Genomic DNA, 22,135 nt, shown 5'->3' with positions numbered 1-22,135 from the left:
TTTGGAGTCTCCCAACCCAAAAAGGTCTTAATGATTCAGAGACAAGCTGGAATCACAAGAGTCAGACTGGTCCATGGGCATCTGAAACATGTGGTTGTGTAGGGAACTTTGATGGAAGGTGGACAGATGTCCTAAATCTCCTGGCTCCAGCTTTTTCAGTGTTTTTGTCATCTGGCTTTCCTTAGCATCTCAGAAACCTCGGTGAGGTTTTGCCCTCACCCACATAGCTCTGGAAATTCACCCAACAGCCCCAGCACAAGGACTTTTCTGGCCATACTGTTGCTTTCATGAACCCAGCTGCCTGAGGAAGGGTCTAGAGGATGGCACTTCTGTGGGAAACACAGGTACTGAAACCAAGGGAATGGCTTGGTGAACCAGTTAGGCATCTTGCCATCTCCTGCACTAAAAAGATTTTTTTTCCCAAACCTCAGCCATTCTTTTATTTTTCAAATGCCCTAATCCTCTAAAAACCAGAGACAGAAACTGTGGAGATGTTTCTGTCATGTGCGTAGTTTGGCTCTGTCCATCTTGTGAATGAGCACTGGAATGAGCAGCCTCTTCTACTTATGACTAATGTCCTAATTGTCTACTGTTTTATTTCAGAGCAACACAGAGTTTTAAAGTTTTTAAGTCAGCTTTGGCCCAGGTTCAGAGCACATATTTCCTCTTACAGTTCTGCATAGCCTTACAAGCCAGAGCAACAGAAAGTTGGAGCTACTTCTCACACACCGAGTACGGGTGCCCATGCACGCAATAAGAGAGCATTCACTTTTCGGTACGTATCTAGGCTAAACTGATTTCACTTTCAAGAAAGGAGGAAATTTAGTGCTCAACGGATTTTTACTGAACTTCAAGGTAGTCTGGAAGTACGTTCTGACATGCAGCATTCAAAACACAACTGCAGTTGCACTCGGAGGAATGGACAAATGGGTGCAAGCCCACAGACCAGGGCTTTTACCTCACTTCATATTGCAGCCTGAGCCTTTGGGGGCTTATCCCATCACCCAGTGGAGTTAATGAGAGACTACCCATTGGATTTAGGAGGACTTGGCTGAATCTGTACTATAAATTTGCTCTTAGGAGAAGCTACGTTGGTAAAAACAGATATTTCCAAGATAGAACAGGTTTATTTTCCACCACCCCCTCAAAAAAAAAAAAAAAAAAAAAGTAGCAAAACTTTGTGCACAAACTGTTTCAATCTGGTTAGATTTTGTGTCTGTTAGTGAAATCACAAACTTATGCAAAGGCATGCTGGATGGCTTCATGGATGTTACCTATGTGTGACTTTGAAATACATCTTAAGAAACACGTAGGGCATCTCTGTCACAGACTTGTATGTAGGAGCTTTGTCCCAGGTGACAAACTCTACTTACTTCTTTCTGGCAAAAGTAATGGTCAGGAATTCAACTCATCTGAGCAACTATACGTAGTAAGAGCCCCCTTTTCTTAAAAATCAAAATAAAAACAGATAAACCAAGGACTATAGCCCGCTTGTTCATTTCTCCCTGTCCATGTACTTTCCCACTCCCGTATGTATGTTATATTACTTTTCCTCTACTACTTGTCTTATGGACTTACATTCTTTAGAGCTGCTCTTGTCTCTACACGTATTCATAATCTCTAAAATAAGGGCATCCTGGTGTTTGTAGGCATAATCTTAAGGGAAATAATAATAAAACTCTGTGTTTCAGGCACACATAGGCAAACAGCCAGGGCAGGGATACCCACCTCAGCCTCTTCGCTCCCTGGGGTCAGGCAGGTGGCCCAGGAGCTAACAGAGCTATCACAAGTGACAACACAGGACAAGTTCTGGCTAGGAAGGTCTGAGAGGTACAGGCTTTTCCACTCATCTGGCTTTGATACCTTTTACCCTCAGGTACTTTGGAAACAAGCTAGAGCAATCTCAGAGTTGTTAGTGGTTGGTTTTGAGAACTCCTAAGGGACAGTGAAGGGCTGGAGTTCTGGCAGAAGACCAGCACAGCACCCACCGGAAAGCAGGAGATGAACAACTGGGAAATTACTGTCTGGCAAATAAATTTCAGCTTCTGGAAGGATACAGAAACAAAAGAATGAAACCATTTGTAAACCCACAGAAGATAACGAGAAAATGAGTAAGCACAAACATGCAGTTACTGGGAACAGATGATGTCAAACCAAGCTCAATTCTTTCCATGACAGGATAACAGGCTCAGGGACAGAGGAGAAACAACAGTTGTCATGGCTTGTTTTAAGCAGTCTTTTGACTCTGACTCACAAGACATTCTTATAAGCAAGCTAAGAAATTTGGTCTTGAAGAAACTCAGCAGTGGATGCAAGAGGCTGAAAACCTATGCAGAGTATTTAACAAGAAATAATTGTCAAATTGGAAGACTATATTGAGTGGATACCCTGAAAGCCTGTCCTAGGTCTAGTTGCGTTCTGTTAATGTCTTGGAGCGAGAAACAGGAAAATTTGCAGAAGATACAAGGATAGTAGGGACCTGTACATGACAAATTAGAAAAACAGAATGCTTTTCAATAAAGTACAAGGTATTGCTACAACTTTAATAGCAATAACCAGAATCAGAAATAGTGGGACTGCAGTGATTACAGCACCAACAATCTGGGGTGGCAGAGAAGACAGCTGTTATCAGAGAGCACAGATAAGCAGTGAAGCCCCTCACGGCATGCAAAGGAGGCAAGGAAAGCTTTCACTGAAGTATTCTTCCATGCTTTAGAACAACTTGGACACTTGGAGCAGTCAGGGAGATGCCAGGAGAAAGCAATCACAATTAGTACCCTTGAGGTCAGGGTTCCTAGATTTCAAATAGAAGCTTGATAGAACTGCAGGAATTCCATTTAAGAGGAAAAGACAAGAATGAAAATTTACAAAAGGCTGCAGAGAACATGGGGAAAATACGCTTCAAGAGAACAAGAAATCCTGGGCTTAAAGAACATCAAGGAGAAACTTTCTAATTGTAAGAGTAGGGAAACACTGGAGAAACTATCTGGAGTGGTTGGTGAGTTTTTGGTTTTGGAAATACTTAAGAAAGGTTATACAAAGATCTGTCACAAGTGATGTCAGGAAAGCTGATCTCACTATAGGGCAGAGGGTCGGAGTGGGTAACTCCTGAGACCCTGTTCTTCTGCTGTTTGTGCATGTGGGCAAAAATCTTTGGTCCTAATAGTAAAAGGTGAGAAGTTAGTAAGCCAGAAGTTAACAGATTTCTTTTTGAATAGGGCAGCCATAGGAACTCTGAAAAAGATTGCCAGATAAACTCTCCCATAGTCTTTGTAACCTTAGGAGATAATAATAATAAGTGATAATAGAAGGTTGCAGCTAAGGCCAATGACCAAGGTACCGTTGATGATCTCTGTGCATTACTTGCACAGCTTTGTTGCCCAGGGCCAGTAGAGGTTGGGGTCAACTAACCTTGAATACGCACCAGTGTCTTTTAATTTATATCTAGGCATGTGACAGACATCTGCAATGAAATATAGACGTGCACAGGCTCCAGAAGTAGCTGGTGTGCTCTCTGTCACTCAGTCATCATGGGCTTAATGAAATCTAGGTTAAATCCCCTAAGAGATCAGAGAACAATGCCTTTTCTCCTCATCACAAATCTTGAGCTTGCTAGCACAGAGTGAAAGATGAAGTCTTGCATGCTTTACAACCCATTCCAAGTCCCTGTAGGATTAGTTAATTATTCTTTGCAATAATTAAGGCACAAACAATTGATATAAGAATCTCCATTTGTTTATAGTGTGAGGATTCCCTTCCTCCAAGGCTGGAGAAAGCTCCAAATATATTTATACTCCAAAGCTGCTGTTCTCCAAAGGGAGATTGTTCTGCTTGGCTGAGAATGAAAGCCATCTCGTCGCTCTGGCAGGTATGGCTATATTAAGGCAGCGGTTGGGGGCCCTCAGGAGTTACTTGATTACATGTTGGAACAGCTTCATTCTTCAAGAACTGGCATCAAGCCAATTAGTCCTATAGGAAGACTGATGTTTTAACTAGATACATCCATCTACATTGCAGCTTTCTAAACACTCTTTTCTAGGTATGGACTGCACGTGCATTGCTATTTCTGATTTTCTAGAAAGGTCAAGGGACACCTGTGATTTTTGTTCAAGGCAGATATTCTGGGAACCCAAGAAGCATGTCAGGGAAATTCAGATTGTCTTTCATGCACTAATTTCCTACAGCATTCACTGAGGGATGCTTAGAAATTAAAGCAAAAAAGTATAGTGGCCAAAGTAATAAAACCAGTTACTTCACATAAAGACCACAACCCTGAAGTCATGACCCTGGACACATTCAGTCTAATGCACTGGAGAGGGAAAGTCACAGAACTGGCTCTGATTGCAGGTGGTCATTAGAAATACACCTCCCTCGTTCACAGCCTGGTGCCAAGGGCTCTGTCACGGTGCAGACACAACCAGCTGACCCGACAGCTCCCAACCCCAGGAGTCAAAGGCAGGAGAGTAGCTATCAATGCTGCCTCCTGAGCGTGCCTGCTGGTGCCACCATGCTGGAAGGGGCTCCCTCTCTAGTGCTCTTAGGTCTGTGGACCTTTCCCTTTCACCTTCCCACCTTTTCTGTGACCTGATGCAAGACTTGCATGCTGCGAAAGAAGGAACCTGAGAGGCTGTTTTCCAGTTGTTGACTTGACTCACAGGGTGTGTTCCAGCATGGAAGCCAAAGGCTACTCCAGGTTTACTGGGAATGGGAGGTGCAGATTCTCAGCAGAACTTTGGCAAGAAAGCTGCCTTTGTCAGTCTGCCTTGCAGCCAGCAAATGGGAAGAAACAGCCCCAAGATTCTAGATGCTTCCTAAGACACACATTAGTTGCAAATGAGAGCCTCTGTAGGTTCAAATGCTAAGCAATCAGTTACGTTAGAAAAAAAAAATTTAGTGATCACCAGTTTTAAGATCTACAGTAAATATAAAGATGATAATTTTAAAATATTCTAATTATATTACAAAAAATAGTCCTCTCTACTTAATACTGAGTTTATAGAAGCTGGTTGCAGATTGTAGCTGGCCTTCAGTTTTGTAAGTCTTACTATAAGCTAGAGACTTTGCTTCTTCAGAGAAGCACAAGCATGGTGGTGGGGACAAAGTTCTTATTCCTGCTGGGGACCAAAGCTGATCTGTAGGAGCCAGGAGGAGGTCTGGACATAACTTATTGCAGCACCAGCACATAAAACAGGAGTCTGCCAGGGCAGCACACCCTGCCAGGCTCTGTAGGACAACACTGCTATTCTTCCCTCTAGGAGTACTCTCAACACTCAGGAATCCTAAGAGGGCAACTAATCCTGACTTTCACACCACGCTGCATTGAAGGTATCAAGCCCAAGACTGCCACAATATAACATCTGTGCCGTTCATTGCACCTATGCGCGTCAGCCACTCGAATAATGAATGCTGAAAGAGAAAGGTCTTGCATGCCTAGGCACCTGAGGAGGGTTAAACAGTACTTAATTTCAGATATCTCTGTCTGATCTTGTTGGCTGGACTTCTTTTGTAGTCAATGGAAGATCACACTTGCAGAGTGTACTTCGTCCAACCTCTTGTAGTAGCCAGCTGCAAGTCAAGGCGAATATCACCTTTGAAGTGTCTATTTCTCTTCACTGAGTATAAAAGAAGTTGAAAAGACTGTTTCACACAGGGATGCCTACATTGTGGACATCTCCGAGTAGGTGAGATGAATCCCAGCCAGACTGTGTAAGAGCAAGGGGAAAACTGCAAAGCTGAAAAACTGCCACAAAGCACTTAGCAGCATCCTATGAATTTATTCTTCTAGTTTTGCACAAAGTTCTCAAGCATCCTGCAGCAAGATCTGACTTTTAAGTTATTTGAATTTCCCCCCTTAGTGTGCAGCGCTCTGTTAGAGGAATTTCAGAACCACAGTGCTTATTCTCTGGATGTGTCATATGTTTGCAGCAAAAATTTAAAAAATTACTCCCTGAGCGGAGCTCTCTATCATCTCTTTGGTAATTAATTTCCTCATTAAATATTGACCATGAGTTGACAATAAAAAGTAATTTAGAGAGGACACAAGCTGCAAAGGTTGGATGAGCTTTCGAGTACTCTGTAATTGAAGGCCTTGCTACATGCCAAAGGGTAGTTTGAGCGTCTTTCCAAAGGTGAATCAACAAAACTTTCACTGAAATGACAGCTGTCAGGAACAACACCCTCGTTAACCTCAGTCCTTCCCAGGGCTGCCTACAGTTCTCTGCACGAAAAGCTATCCAAATACTGCCAAGCCATTTCCTACCTGTCACATTTCAAATGGCTTAAGTCCCATGACAGTCATGTCTTCTAATTAGTCACTAGTTACACTGTCAGGGATTTTGTTCCCACAGCTGTGTGAAGAAATGAGGATTAGTTCCTAATTTCTCCAAAAAGGAATGGTTAGCTTTGATTCTGCTCCTCCTTTTCTGTCAGGACAGAAGCTACTCACCCAGAGGAGTCCCTGTTCCTAGGAGCATGAAGAAGCACCTTTCTAGAAAGCGCATGCTACTAATCTTTCTGCATACTTTTGGTAAAGGTGCTCAGCTTTGTAGGGAAATGTGCCTGAATTCAAGACTTTTCACGCACATTCTCAATTGTCCTCACCTCCTTTTAAAGCACCAGCCTCTTGTTTACTCATTGATGTGTCTCAAAATGGGAACCGCCTAGGTTCACACCTCACCTTCTGTTATTTATTTGCTGATATAAGTATTTCTTCCAGTGTTTACCCAGCTTATGTGAGCCCCTATAATTTTGTCAGTATTACCTTTTAAAAGGTATTTTGTCTGCTCAAGTACACCAAGATGAAAACCAAAACCTGGATGCAGTTTGAAAAGAAGAATGCAGAAAGCAGTAAGGCAGGAGCAGCACTGCCAGAGACAGGGGTATTGGTGGGACATCTTCTCTGTTCATTCGATGAGGGATCCAAGTTAGCAAGGGCTTAATTCTGGAAAAGGCAACAGACATGTCCTGCAAGCAGTGAAAGTAAAAACCTCCAGTAGAAAATACGGGCCTCTGTATAAGCTGGTTTTAAACTGCAGTACAATACAATACCTTTGATCTGAGTACTGCTTTCAAAGAGTAGAAGACTAAAGGATGATACAATATTCCTCCAAATATGTAAATGGCTGCTGCAAAGAGAAAAGGAATAAGGAATAATCTGTCCTCTGATGGGAAGGACAGAAGAGACTGGGCTATTAATTTAACAGGTTAGGTATGAGGGAAAACTTTCTACTAGTAAGGTGTGGAGATTGTAGCATTTAAGTCATGGGAAAGGGTCAGACACTGTTGGAATAATGTGGACTGTCTTGGAACAGCCGATAGAAAAGATGATATCCCAACCTACAAAATATTTTCTAATCACCATCTCACCAGAAAGCCAGAGTTTGACATACTCAAAATGCGGAAGGACCTTTAATATCTAAAGTAACCTAGAACCTGCACTCAGGTTCACAAATTTGAAGCTCTAGTGAGGTCGTTCTGCTGTCTGAGCTTTGCTTCTGCAGCAGGTTGGCTGTGCAGTCTCCCTCAGGGCATCCTGCAGTGCACGAATTGCAACAGGCAAGGGAGTCGAATAATTTTTGTCTGCCCGCGTTCCCATGTGCTGGGCTGGGCTGGCATCTATCCATCAAGGTGCGCTGTAACGAAGGTAGAAGCTTGGACACAGACAAAGCTGTTTTCCTAGCGTTGTTGCTCTTGGTTCTTAGCTCTTTTAAGTCAATGCAACCTACTTATTTTAATAACATGAGTTTATTCAGCCTTCAAACACTCTTCAACTTAACAGCTGTTGTGGTTTAACCCGGGAGGAAGCTAAAACAACCACACAGCCGTTTGCTCACTCCCTCCCCCAGTGGGATGGGGGAGAGAATCAAAAAGAAAAAAAAGTAAAACTCGTGGGTTGAGATAAAGACAGTTTAATAGGACAGAAAAGGAAGATGAAAATAATAATGATAAAAGAATATACAAAACAAGTGATGCACAGCACAATTGCTCACCACCCGGAACCGATGCTCAGATAGTTCCTGAGCTGTGCTGCCTTCTGGCCAACCCCCCCCCAGTTGTATACTGAGCATGACGTCATATGGTATGGAATATCCCGTTGGCCAGTTTGGCTGAAAAGCTGCAAAGTCCTTGACTGCTTAGCAACAACCAAAACATCAGTGTGTTATCAACATTATTCTCATCCTAAATCCAAAACACAGTGCTATACCAGCTGCTAGTAAGAAAATTAACTGTATCCCTGCCAAAACCAGGACAACAGCACTCCACATTCAATTGCAAATGTCACGATATTTCATGGGTTTGATTTTTTAAAGCCCCAGCTGCTAGATTCATGCATTGCAAAGCAATCTTGCCTTTCATTTTTAAAAATTATATTTCTAGTTCTCATAGTTGTGGAAAGAAGCCTGAAAAGATGAAGTGCCAGTACCCTTACCGCTCCAAAGAGAGAAGGCAAATAAGAGGAATTCAAAATACATTGGTTTAAGCCAATCTCATGATTTCTTTTTCCCCAAGGCCTGGCTCATGATTTTTGAGAACTGGAGTTTGGCAATGCTGGATACATAAAACTCTTAATAAGGAACAGGGGGAGTTACTAAGAAGCATGAAGATAGACATAAGATTTGTTCACTACAGTAAAAATGTGAGCATTAAAGAAGAAGGAGACTTGTTAAAGGCTAGCAAAATTCTATTACTTTCTCACTCAACAAGTCAGCTACACAGTCTCTGGTGACTTAACTGTGCATCTTTTTTGTTACAGTGTATGACCTTTAATTGCACTATCAGCTTGATGGTTTGAACATGACAAAGTCATTTTGTTTACTTGAGAAAGTAAAGGGCCTTTTGGGGCTATAGAGAGCTTGATACCTGTTAAAACCAAACAGGTCAAACAAATATGGATGGAAGACAATTACGGATTTTGTATTCAGCGTTCATAGTCTGGTTTATTTTGCTCCTATCCATCATCCTTGTAGCATACGTTGCTATCAGAAAGCATATTTCCTGACTTTAGGAAGAGTATATTTTCATGATAAAGAAACAATTATGGAATTAATTTGGTTTTTAAACCCACCCTAAAGATAAGCTTTTCTTATAGAATTTTTTCCTTTTTAATGAGCTTGAATAGCAAAAACATATAAAGCTTCTGTTGATGTACTTAAAGATGCCCGAATAAATAGCATATTTTCAAGTTAAGTAAATACCCACTTACCAAATCTGTATCGTATTTAAACCCCCAGAAAAAGAATAATATTGTCTACACATGTTGATAGATATGTTATATATTATATATGCCTTGAGACTGCTAGGCAAAATGCTACATATATAACAGAATGACTATATTTACTGAAATTCAGTAAGACATCTCCTATTCTTTAGAAACTGAAAATCCACAGCAATCTTAGATTCTCCCACTAGGACAAAAATATATCTTTATTGTCTCTTGCCCATACATCAGCTGAAGTGGGATAACTTCACATGCATGCTCTCATCTCAAATAATGCAAACTGTACACTTTAGGTAGCGTATGGCGAATAGATTAAATCAGAAAACAAGTAGCTGCAAATATTCTTCCTTAAAACATCCCAGGAAATTTTTGATTTAAGATAATCTTGCATTTGAGTAAAGGCAGCATAATTAAAGAGGTTTATTAATTCATGAAAGAATCATAGTATTTAGTGATCAATTTCAATATTACTGTAGGTACAAAATTCAGCTTTCCTAAAGGTGCAAAGGTTCCTCATTCATGATAATAGACAGAGATTATAGATCAAGGGATCTTGAAAAACAAATAATATTAAAAATTGTAAGAGGGACTAGAACAGAACCTTCTCAATATTTTTCATATAGGAAATCAAGAATATTTCTATAATGATTGCTTTGCCCATTGGTCTTCATTGGCTCAAAGTTTTAATAAATTTTTTAAGGAACAGCTTTGCTCATAGAAATGTGGCTAGTATATATACACTTCAGCCTTCAGTTATAATGTTGAGCAGGTATAGTTGAATGAAGACAGTTAAATGGAAATGCTCAGGTTAGAAATTGGTAAGTGTAGGAAGTTTAGCCTGATTCCATAAATAATTGAGTTTGTCACTGCAGTGTTGGCATCAACACAGCACAGAAGTTAGAAGACATGCGGCCAGGACCCAGTCTCGCCCAGGTCCAAGAATGCTTTTTCCCAGAATCAGTGGGGAGCAGTGTGGGGTCTAGTTTCTAGTCTTGGCTCTTTTACAGACCATCTTGGGGAAATCAGAAACCAAAAAGATCTTCATTGTAGATGTCTTAGAATGAAGCACTCAACCCCTATGGGATTTCCACGCGCAATCGCAAAAACAGCCTAAGAAATGAGGTGATGCAGGCCTTGACTTCCAGCCAGGAACAGAGGAGGCCTGGCTTGCTTGCCTACGTCAGACTAAGGCACAGACACTACTCATGCACATTCAAACCCAAGAATGAAAAATGCAACACAAGCTACAACCGAGGCAATTGCTTGGGCCAGAACACAGCTACCAGAAGAATCAGAAACTGAACCCAAGAGTCCTCTTTCTATGCAGTGGCAGGTATTCATATTCCTAAAAATGCTTGCCTGGCATATTCAAATAGACTGTGAAAAGTAAAGGAACATGTAGAAGAAAGCAGCTGGAAATAGAAGAGACTGATCATATTGCTGTTGTGATGATGCCGTGTTTTGTACGCACAGCTGCCCCAGCAGCTTCCCCATCAGATGTGCTGCTGCATTTGTGCTGAAAGACAACAAACTGCAAAAGATTTAAATGAACACACTTAACAGGCTTTTAAAGAAAATGCTGGGACAACTCGGCCTGCACAGAGCGGCACTGTGTTTGACTACCTGAATTAGATTTAATCTGGCTCCCCCAGTGGTAATAATAATATAATATGCTGTAAAAAGGAGTCTAAAAATCTTAAATTGAATCTGTATGTTTACTATGAATGTAGCTGTGTCGACTGTACAGTACAAAATTTTAATATTTTCAGCAGGCAAGTCATACATCTTGTCTAGACACCGGAGAAATTTTCAGACACAAAATTATTTTAAATGCTAAACCAAATAATGCAGACTTCACCTCCCACCCCTACCAGATTGTGGAATGTCATTTACTTTAAATTTGCAGCCAGACATCAAATAGCCAGAGAAATTGCCGGTAAGAAAAATAAGCTGACACTTATCACTGCATTCCAGTGGGACCAGGGGGTGATGTCAGCTCTCTCTGTTTCTCCCAGACAATTGAGCTTCCTACAAATCAATAAAAACAAGGTTTATTGGTATGTTTGCTTTATCACACTTGAGCCACTTTCATTGTCCTAGTGACAAAGTCTTCACAAATTGAATCATTAAACACAGTAATTGTGTTTCAAGTACATTTTAGAGAGGAGGAAGGGAAGAGAGGGTGTAAAAGATTATTTGCTACAGTATTTATGGCTGCAGAATTTAGATTTGTAACAGTTTGCCATATCTATATTTTATTTTTCAATGTAGAAAAAGGAGCAGGGGGAGGGGGCAGAGGAGGGACTCCAGTAAGTAGAACAAACAGTTGCACTCAAATTCAGACCAGCTAAGCTTTTAATATTTCGCTGAGGGAATGTTATATAAGGAATTTCTCGACAGCTCCTCACACAAAATGTCAAACTTATTTTAAAATTATTTTTTAAAAATAGATGGGCTTAGAAAAAAATATTGCACCCTGGAGTCAGGATCTAAGGACTGTTACCATCCTGGTGGTTAAAATAATTCCTTCCTCGGTGTTGCTCAGTCCCTTACGCAAGTCTGTAAACTCATTTCGCCCCAGCACTCTTTAAATCTTTGTCGCTCTTTGCATATGTGGTTACAATTTACATGCCACCCACATTTAAAGAGGTATTGACATTTTCAAGTCGGCTATTTTAGCCCTTGGATTTAAAATGGTATCAATCACACTTTATTTCTTCACTTAGGAGCTCAGGCCTGTATTTGTCACACACCCACCTCTCTCACTGCAGCCCAAGAGGCATTTAAAAGCCATCCATTTGCATATTTATCAGCCCTTCAGCTCTCTTTCAGTCAAGGATTATTTAACCCTGGTAGGGATGGGGCTGGGTGCCCCAAACGCTGGAGATTTCGGCCTCCCCGTTCTCACAGTTGCTATGCAAACTGATCTCGTGGCTGTTCAGCGGATGGCATAGCAAAACACAGGCACATTTCACAAAACTATCCAGCATTATTCAGCAAAATCGGGTGTGACTAGCGTTCTGGGCGCCGAAGAGGCCTTTGACGAAGCTGGCACGTAAATGGCATTGTTCCGCGCTGAATGGCGCTGACCTGAGCCGGGCAGGGTTAGGTCAGCAGCAGGCCAGGGCGAGAGAGCTCATAAAAGTCCCACATGCTCCAAGCCTGACTTGGAAGTAAATTGGGGATTGCTCTAGACAATGGCATTTGCTCTTTTGTCTTAGCCAGTACCCCTCGGGAGTGGGGAGGGGAAGGAGGGAACAGGAGAGGCTCTGTTGCTGAAAAAGCCGGGCTTAGCTGCACCCGCACAAACACCAGTTCGTCTAAAGAGACGCTGCGCAGGTTAGCGCCACGAACACCGTCCTTTCCCTTTCATTAGGTTCCCTGCGTGAAGCGGAGAACTTTTCTCCCTCCCCTCTTTTTATCTTGTTGCATTTTTCTTACTCAATTAGCCAGAAATGGAACATGATCATGCTTCTAGCTGTAGTTTCCTTCCAGCACAGCAGTATCAGACCTTTCCACACGTTATACAAATTGTATTTTATCACTGAAAATTAAATCTAGACGGCAGTGATGTCCAAGTACAGAATACTATAAGGATGCACAAGTGCTTCCTCCAGTGCATTGGCTCTTACGATGAATGGAGGAATGTCAGTCAGGAGCCGCTGCTCTTCCAGCAGTTCTAAGTCATGCGGGGCTCTTCACGTTACGCTGATACCGCCGTGGAGCCATCAGCCAGGGAAAACAGCAAACCATGCTTACTGCCCAGCACGCAGACGGCAGCAGGAGATCTCCAGGAGGAGCGTCTGCGGTCTCTATCCTGTCTTGTCTAGCAGCAGAACTACAGTGATGTCCTGATGGGACGCACAAGCCTGTTTGGCAGGGATTAATTCAAGCTTCCCTTACACCATATGTATCACAGCTCCAGGAACTACAGGTGTAACTTTTGTTCTTTATATAACAAAGAAATGAAATTTGGGTCACTTGCACCCATCCCAAATCACAGCAGCAGTCTGCATCGCAGCTAAGCGTTTGGTTAGATGTACCTAAACCAGGTAACACGCACCTGGGGAAGGCCTAGCTGTACTCTGCCGCTCTTGACTGCTTTTTGGCAGCCACTGCAAACAGGGAACGTTTGGCACCACTGCACCAACTGCTTCTGTAATGGTCACCATCAGCCCATGCCCACCATAGACTGGACTGAAGGAACCGTTTCATGGTATCCCTGAGAGAATCCTTCAGGTTTGTCTTTCCTGAAAGACCATTGCTGCTTCTCTCATTTGATTCAACCTGATTCCTCCCTCTTGCGGTTTGTTTTTTTTTTTTTTAATTCAGCCACTGAATACACACAATTGTTTACTCTCATTCCCTTACATATGAACATCGGATATTGGAGAGCTGTTTGCCTTAATGCCTAGCTAGGAACAAAAATCTGGTGCTTTTCAATGACACCGTTTCTCTTTATGAAGGTATCGTCTCACACAGAAACAGTCTTGTGTGTGCTCTACCAGAGATTTGTTGATTTAAAGACATTAAACGGTTAGTGATCCACTTTGAGCCTACCAATTAAGCGTGGACAGGATCGATAGACTGGCTTTTCGGGGTAGTTGTTGAGGCAGGAAGAAGTTCCCAGTATGTGCAGAGGAGATATTCTCCAGGGGCTCCCCGGCACCACTTCAAGCATCACATGTGTAAGGGAGGGTGTCCCCCAGCCCACCCCGCTTCTGTCCAAAGCTGCTGCTGCAGCCAGCGTCTGCAGAGCCACCTCTGTTTCTGCAGCTGGAGGAACAGTGACAGAGTGGTTCTGTTGTCACTCTGCTATTCAGAACAAAATGCCACCCATTGGCACTGACTACCATAAAAGCCTTCTTGAAACTTAGAGGGGAAGGATATGCATATATTGTTCATGTGTGGAAAAAAAAATAAATCACCTACATCTGGGTCATTTCCTTTCATCATACCAAGGAAAACAAATGCAGCAAGCAAACAATCCAGACGCATGTGCTCACTGACAGTTAAACCTCACATTTTAAAATGATTGTGGTGCAAATTAATTCAGTTGGCTGTATCACACACCATTTATCTTAGAGAAGGTCTGCTCCAAAACGAGAGTCTGGGTTTGGTAAGTCTGTCAGTGACGGCTCTATTTCCCAGTATATATTTACACTCACATCAAACTTGGTGAGTGGGTTTGCTGTCGAACTCGCAAAGCACAAACCTGACAGTTTGGTTTGAAGTTCCCTTTTCCACACTAGGGTCATACAAGAACACTGAATAGATGCATTCGCTATAGGTTATAGCGATCTTGACAGTAGTGAATGAAAGATTGCTCCTAAAAAGTACATCTTGTTCTGACATTATCGCTTCATTGCGTTCTAAAAGTGGCCAAACCAGAGCCATCCTTCCCCGTCCTTCCCCACCCCTGCTGCCACTCAGTATCTCTTCTGGTTCAACAGTCTGTATTTTCAGACTGACGTGAAGGGGTTATGGATTTACACCAGTGGGACATGATGCACAGCGGTAACATTTAAAGCATAACAACTACACATTTTTCCAGAGAAGTGCTTAGCTTATTGATGAAAGAAAAAGTATTTTACCCTCTTGTGTGTCTAACTAGTCAATATCCCTACTGAAATGAATAAAACTCCCATAATCTGTTCCACTGGAGCCTACTTCTGTTATAACTGAAAGCAGGAAATGTTGCTGCAGACTTCCCTGGGAGCAGCATTTGCCTCACAAAGAACAATTGGTTAAAGATCGCATAATTTAGTAACTCCTGACTTAAAACTTATAGAGACATGCTCACCAAGAAAGCCACGCTGTTTGTCGTTAGGGACAGCCTGGCTGGATCAGCAGCAGCGACAATAATAAAATGCAGTAAAACATAGATATGAAAAGTGATGAATTGACTTTATATGACTATTTTTGCTTAAAATTAGGGCAGACACTCGAGAACTTTGCTGAATCAGGGCCTTGATTATTGGTACCAGTAATGAATGCAGACATTTGGGAAGGTATGTTTCATTGCTGCCATCATATTTTATTTTTGGAGATATTAAAGAAAGATATCAAGAAGATATAAAAGAAGTAATTAAATTCCTGTTTTGTGTAATGCAGAGCAAATATTTGCTTCAAGTTTTATGGGCATCTTGCAAATCAAAATCATAAAGGCAGATGAGCTTTTGTTTGAAAAAGGCACTCTGATGGCTCAGCAGAAAAGAATAAGAGAGTTTGGGTTTGGAAGAAAAAAAAAGAAAAAAAGAAAAAATAGAACCTGATGAACCACAAATAAGTTTCATTAGGTGACACTAAAGATCAGAGACTAATTAAAATTAAAGAGAATGTTTTGAGGAGGATAGGGTTTGTCAGGTGCCTTCAATAACAGCAAACGTCTTCTCACATCTCAAGTTTGTGTGGAAGTCAAGAACACAGACTTAATTCAGATAAGATATTTGATGTGCATTTGCTCAGGAAGTGCTCTGATGACTTAGCTAAAAGGAATTTTTATTTAATTTGAGTAAAACTTGGACGAGATAACAGCCAAGAGAATACCAGTGCTGGAATGGAACCAGCATTAGACAATGGAAACAAGTTGGTGAACAAGTTACTAGGGAATATTTGCTGAAGCACATTCTTTCTAGCATGAACCTTGCAGAAAGTGAAATTCAAAATGCCAAACCAGCCTGTTTTGGACACAATAAAAAAAATCCATTTCCAAAGACTACAATTCCATAATTTTCTTTCTCTTTCAGTTTTATTAACATTTTCTTAGTCCTCTAAAAACTACTTTGAGCTTGACCTTGTCAGAAGCTGAGGGAATACAAAATAGTAATTATAGTTTTCAATAATATTTTCCTGTTTAGGGGAGGGAGGAAGGAGGAAGAAAGACTTGGATCCTGAAAGGCCAGTGTTTGAAGGCTTCATAATTTTATCCTCCTCTCTGGGCTGAGCTCCCTGTCGGTATTGTAGCTCTCACAGTCAGGTCTTTCTTGCCAAAAAGGGAGGGCAGCCTGTGGTGGAGGTGCGTGGTTTTCCAGGCGTGTGGCAATCCAGCCAGAGAACTGGGCCCACAGAGGATTCTAGAACCATAAATCGAGAGTTTACAATTCCCCACCAGGCACTGCAGGCATTCCTGGATTTAAGTATTTCCATTTTTTAGAGAAATTATTTCATTTAGGTTGATCAGCTCCTCTACTCCATTAATTCCATCACATTTTATAAAATAAGGGACTTATTGCAAAAATTGTCTGAGATGGAATTTTTTTTGCCCTATGTTCACATTTGTTTTGCACCTCTCTGTTGACATTCCCAAAGCAGAGATCGAGGTTGGTTTGATGTAATATCCCTATTTAACACACAGTTAAGGTGCACAAGAAAGATACCATGAGCATCAAATTCTTCCTTTTCTCAGATAAATTAGCCCTGTGCTGGAGCACTTTCAACACATCACCCCTTTGTCTCTGCCTCTTAATTCAGTACTATAGATGAGAAAGAGAAAAGGTGAGGTCTGTAAGAAGAGACAATCTGGTTTTATCAGAGCAGCTAATGCAATTAAAAAGTCACAAACAAAACCAGATGAGATCTGATGTGCACAAGCCCTTCCAGAAGCAGAAAAAGGAGATACAAGTCAAAGTAACACAAATCCTCCACTGTCTAATCTGAAAGAAGAGACAGATGATTGCTGCTCTTTGCTAACTGCAAAAGCTCAGTCTTACCCATATTTACAGCAACTACCAGCAAACATACTAATATATTTTCTGCTGTTTCATTATCAGGCAGGGTTTAAATGATGAACTAGCTTAAGTAATGCACAGAGCAGAGTGTGTATTTACAGCTCAAGCACCATCCTTTACCTTGCTGCCTGAACTGCATTGACATCATTGTATTACAAACCTACTCTGCTGCAGATTTCCTCTAATATATCACACCACCACCAAGTAACAAATCTGGCCCATTAAGCATTCTTCTACAAGCACATGAAATACTCTGTTGTCCCCACGGAGCGCGTAGGTAAGACTCTCTGCCATAATGTCTTTTAGCATATGGTCAATGGACAGAATTTGGGAGAGTTCCAAAGAAATTTGTACTTCCCTGGCTTTTGTCATTTGTAACACTGTAGTACTATGCCTTGGGGGTAAATAATCAGCCCCATTTTCCTAATGAGGAAATTCATCCAAGGTCACATGGTAAGTCAGGAGCACTGCAAGGAATGAAATTCAGGTCACGGGCAGGAATTACCTACTAGTTTCTCTGCAGCATAATTGCATTCCAGAAACTACGTTTATTTGGTATGATAATACACCATCACCTGTTGTAACAAGACAGTACAAGAACAGCAACCAAAAAGAGGCAGAAACATGTCAAAGAAATGCGGTAAGCAATAGTAACTAATAAGAACTATTATAAGGTTAGGGAATTAGGCAGTAGCTAAGACTATTTCAGGAAGAGTATCATGGCAAAATATTACTGATCAAAGCCTGTAGGCTCTAATCCTGAAAGTGCTTTCTTATATGTAGAATCATCTTACAGGAGTCTCATCAAATTCAGTTTAGTCTCAAATTACAAGGTTATAAATAGTCTTTCAAAACTCTTTCTAAACTAGTCTAACTATACTAGTTAGAAATGAAAAGTCACCTGAGGGGTAAGTGATCTCAAGTCAAGACAAGAACTGATCTTGTGTAAAACCAGCCATTCTTTTTTCTTATTGGTACTTTTTTTTTCTTCCACTTGTCATTGATACTAAAACTTGGCAAGGTAAAAGGTGATTTGGATTCATCTTTCTCTGATCTTTTCCTTTGTGCTTGTATTTCCCTTATCAATTTTTTTTTAATATGACATTGTTGAACTTCTAAAGCTTTTCTGTAATATAAGATCATCAAGTGCATCATTTATTTAAATAAAATGGTCCCACCTTCCCCTTATGCAAATAATGGGTTTAGGCTTTCTGTATCAAGCAAAAGAAATCAAAAAGAATAGGATAATTCATGTTGGAAGGCACCTTGGTAAGCCATGTACTCCAGCCGGGCACACAAAGCAGGGCCCATTTTGAAGTCAGACAACATTGCTCAAGGTTTCATCCAGTCTGGTCTTGCAAACCCATTTGGCCCCATGGGATTATTAAAGCCTTTATCAAGTGTTTGCTTAACAAGATAATGTTTCCTCATTACACCCTGATGAAGTGTTCCCTAGTAGCTCCTTTTCCTCTGCATCAACCAAAAGTAAAAGCAAAAACTTTATATTCTAGTTAATTCCATGGGCCAAACTCTAAGATATGCACATACAGGTCTCACTGGTTGCAGTGAAAGCCCCATCCCAAACTGCCTCTTCACACAGGAGCTGTTAGCAACATGAAAGCTCCAAAAGCGAGCAGCTTTTCCTCCCTCCTATTCTCATGTTGCATTAAACAGCAGAGGAAATCGAAATTCTAAAACCAGAAGGCATTCGTATTTTAGCGTATAACTGTCCTATCCACACATTTCTCAACTGATTGCTGTGGCCCCTAATTGGATTCAGTGTTTTCTATACATACGATCAAGTTTAATGGAATCTGAAAACTGAAAACATGTCTAATTAGCTTGTCTTATTACAGAAGAACCAAGGAAATTACAAAAACTTGCAGAAGCGATATGCTAAAGCACTGAAGTATTGTGGTCAAGTCAGTCACCTGTCTGAGCCTGGAATGATGTGGAGAACAATAGTTCTACCTAGCGACCCTTCTTCCCACTCTCCCCCTTCCAGTACACACCAAAAAATGCTCTTAATCTTCCCTCTGCCATGCAATTCTGATTATTCCTCTTCCTCCCCCTGTAATTTCAACACACAGGGTAATCTTCCTTGAAGATGTTTCCTCACAGCATTTCAAGCACTGCAGTGTAGAAGGCAGCATTAATATTCAAGGCAGCATAAACAAATAAGGGACATTCTTTTCCAACCAGATTAAGACGTCAGAAGGAGGCACAGACCAACGAGAAGTTCGAGATAGAAGTCAGCTTGCAAGAATACTGATCAGATATTTTATATATGTGTCATCAAACCTAGTTTATTTAATACCCACTCCAGTATTTTTCAATAACTTGCTCAGGCATCATTAATCTGGTATAAATTTAGTTCACTGTCTGACATAACTCAAATGATGATACAGCCATTCGTATGAAGGGAAAAGACCCACCCAGCTACCTCCTTTAAAAAGCTTACACCTTTGAAGTGCACTAGATTTGCTGATATTTATATTGACATTTCCCACCTCATTTCTGTGAATTTACTCCTGGATTTATAATACATTTTATTCCTAGTCATAGATATTTTGGCAATGAGCACTGCAGAAAACAGAATTTGGATATCCATACATGAAAAGAAAATGCAAAGCACGGTATAATTTAAGACTAAATCTTAGCATCTTGGGGAACTTCTGATAGCGTTCACGCACTTTCTTTTGCAATTCTATGGACACAACAAGATAACATCCACAATAATTTCAGGTATTAAAAAACAAGTCCAGAAAGTTCTTTATCCTCCCAGATCAAGGTATCTTCAATATCAGATATACTCTGACCAGTTTAAATGCATTTTCCTGCTTTCACAGAATCTCATTACCTAGTAAAATGCAATTTAATAGTCTGAGCTGGAAGTTTATCTGCAAACCACATTTATTTTCTGGAGTTATTTTTGTATCCTAATGGGGAAACACCCCTCCCCAGCCCAAAAAAGAACCCAACGACCCACATTTTTTGTGTCTAGCTGCAAGTGGGCCATGCTTCTAAGCTTCCCACCATGTACTGGCTGCAGTGCCTGGAGTGATCTTTCAGGCTGCAGGTATAGCTACATTTAGCTCCTGACCCCACTGCGCCCAGAGTCTTAGTTTATTAATATACCTATTCTTCTCTTTCCCGCTGCCTTATTGATTTCCCCTTACTGTGAAATACTGAGGTTATTTTCAAACTGTCTTACACCAAAAGGCTTGACTTTTCCCACTTGCTCCTTGCCATGACAGACTTGCAAGTATGAGATACAAATTAAAAAAAAACAAATGGAAAAGATGTACTGGACTAAAAAACAAATAGAAAAGCAAAGCTCTCGTTATACAACATTTTTTCTAAATAAAAATTTTAGAGTAGGATGCATGCTAGGTTTATTTTCTAGCTCTTCCTCTCGCTTGTGACATTGCACTGTAAAAGGAATTTAGCATTACTGCAATCAGTTCTGCATAAAAAGAGCCTTTTTTTTTTTATGAGGACTGATGGCACATGCTTGCAACTGCATGGAATGGAGCCGACGAGAAGATGTATCGAATGGGCCTTGCCATCAAGAGTAGATAGAAACAGGATAATCCTTATTTACTGCACCAAAGCTTCTGAAAAAAAGAAAGATAGACATGTACAGAATTTCTGCAGGCCCTGCTTGCGCAGGTTCCAGGGCAGAGCGATACGTAAGCAGTCAAGTTCTCACACAGGTTTTCCGATACAAATCTTGCGTTGCTTCCTGTCGTACTAAAGGTGCACACCAGGCAACAAGCCACAGACAGTGGTCTTTCTTCCTGCTTTTACTGGTTTAATATAAAGAAATTTGAAGGAAAGGCTATTCCCCAAAGAAGATGCATGAGCATGGAGCTGAGGTTGCTTGGGAAATAAAGACAAGTGCTTATGTGCTGGTGATGGGGGTAGAACAAGTGTAAGAGAGATTTATGGATGAGAAAGTTAGAAAGTGTTTTTGCTGTAGTTATCAAACAAAAAAAAAGCCAAGCTGTGTCCTCCTAAGTAAAGCAGCCCAGAGAGCTGCAGAGTTGTCTGAGCAGTATTGTAATTACTATTGATACTAAGTTCACTGTTTCCCACCGCACAAGCGATGTCCTATACCACCCAATACGCACTCCCATAGAGAACAGCTTCTCTCGCATCCCACTACAAAACTGCCACCACAAAAATACCAGCTGAGCACTCTTATCAGGTTCAGCAGGAGTCTGTTCAAGCGGATTTGGTCAGTCATAATTTATCACTCGTAACTCATTCTTGCCCTCCTCCCTCCCTTACACAGGATTTATGGAGTCTTGGACTGGAAGGTCTGCAGATGTTACTACTTTTCCAGTGTTTTTTCATACAGGCCTTCCTTTTTAGGATCACAGAGGAAATTGTTCTTTAAGAGGGCTCTGGAAGATGCTTTTATTTCCAGAACCTTTTGCTTTTCTGTGGCAGGAAAACACTGCCATTCAGAGTGGAGTCCCAGAGGGAAATTCAGGGCAATGCGAGGCCAAGTTCAGGCAAAGTGTGAGCGGTACACGTCTCGAGATGGAAAGATGCCAACGGCAGGCTGGTGGGTGTTAGCAACAGGGAGCCAGCCGGTGGCCGGAGTGCAAGCATGACCTCAGCGGCAAGTGGACGTGGCAACAGTTAACACTCATCGGTAAATGTCTGCAAGAGGCTACCTCACAGGTCCTTGTCCAGCAAAGAACATCATCTGGGAAAGTGCAAAAATGCTGCTAATGTCAAGTGAGCTTGCTCCTGCACATTTATACAAGTGCCTCGCAGTGCTTGCCTGGATTGTGATCTGGACCACTTTGAGGGTTTCCTACTCACTCAGTAAAATATATATAGCCGCGTACTTGACTGAGAGTGAGAAGACAACTACACTGCAGAAGGCTAGTGAACTGCCCACGGAATGGTCACGCTTGTGGGGTAGGAAACATTGGATACTTTAAATGGAAAATCATGGCAGGGAAATGTAGAAGTCAGGATGCCACATGTCAACAATTCAGCAGATTTTAGGTAGTCTAATATTAAGTTTGTTACAAGCTGCACACACTACCAGAGTAGCTTGATGGAGAATGAGGTATTAGCTTGTTGCTGGAAAGAGAAGGGATCAGAGGCAAATCACAGGAATAAAAACAGACACAAGATGCTTGCACCTGGAGGTTCATGGTAACCCTGG

General features: G+C 41.3%; 1 long non-coding RNA gene across 1 annotated transcript in view; it reads right to left on the bottom strand.

The window, feature by feature from the left end:
- Positions 1-22,135, bottom strand: part of LOC142604081 (uncharacterized) — a 78,468-nt gene that overhangs the window by 8,283 nt on the left and 48,050 nt on the right. The window contains exon 3 of the long non-coding RNA XR_012837974.1: positions 11,111-11,245. This is a non-coding gene — a long non-coding RNA (uncharacterized LOC142604081). The remainder of the gene's footprint in view (positions 1-11,110; positions 11,246-22,135) is intronic.

The sequence above is a fragment of the Balearica regulorum genome, chromosome 16 (genome assembly GCF_011004875.1).
Source record: "Balearica regulorum gibbericeps isolate bBalReg1 chromosome 16, bBalReg1.pri, whole genome shotgun sequence".
In the NCBI taxonomy this organism is placed as follows: domain Eukaryota; kingdom Metazoa; phylum Chordata; class Aves; order Gruiformes; family Gruidae; genus Balearica; species Balearica regulorum.
The sequence above is the reverse complement of the archived record's forward strand: the minus strand, read 5'-3'. Positions and strand labels throughout refer to the sequence as shown.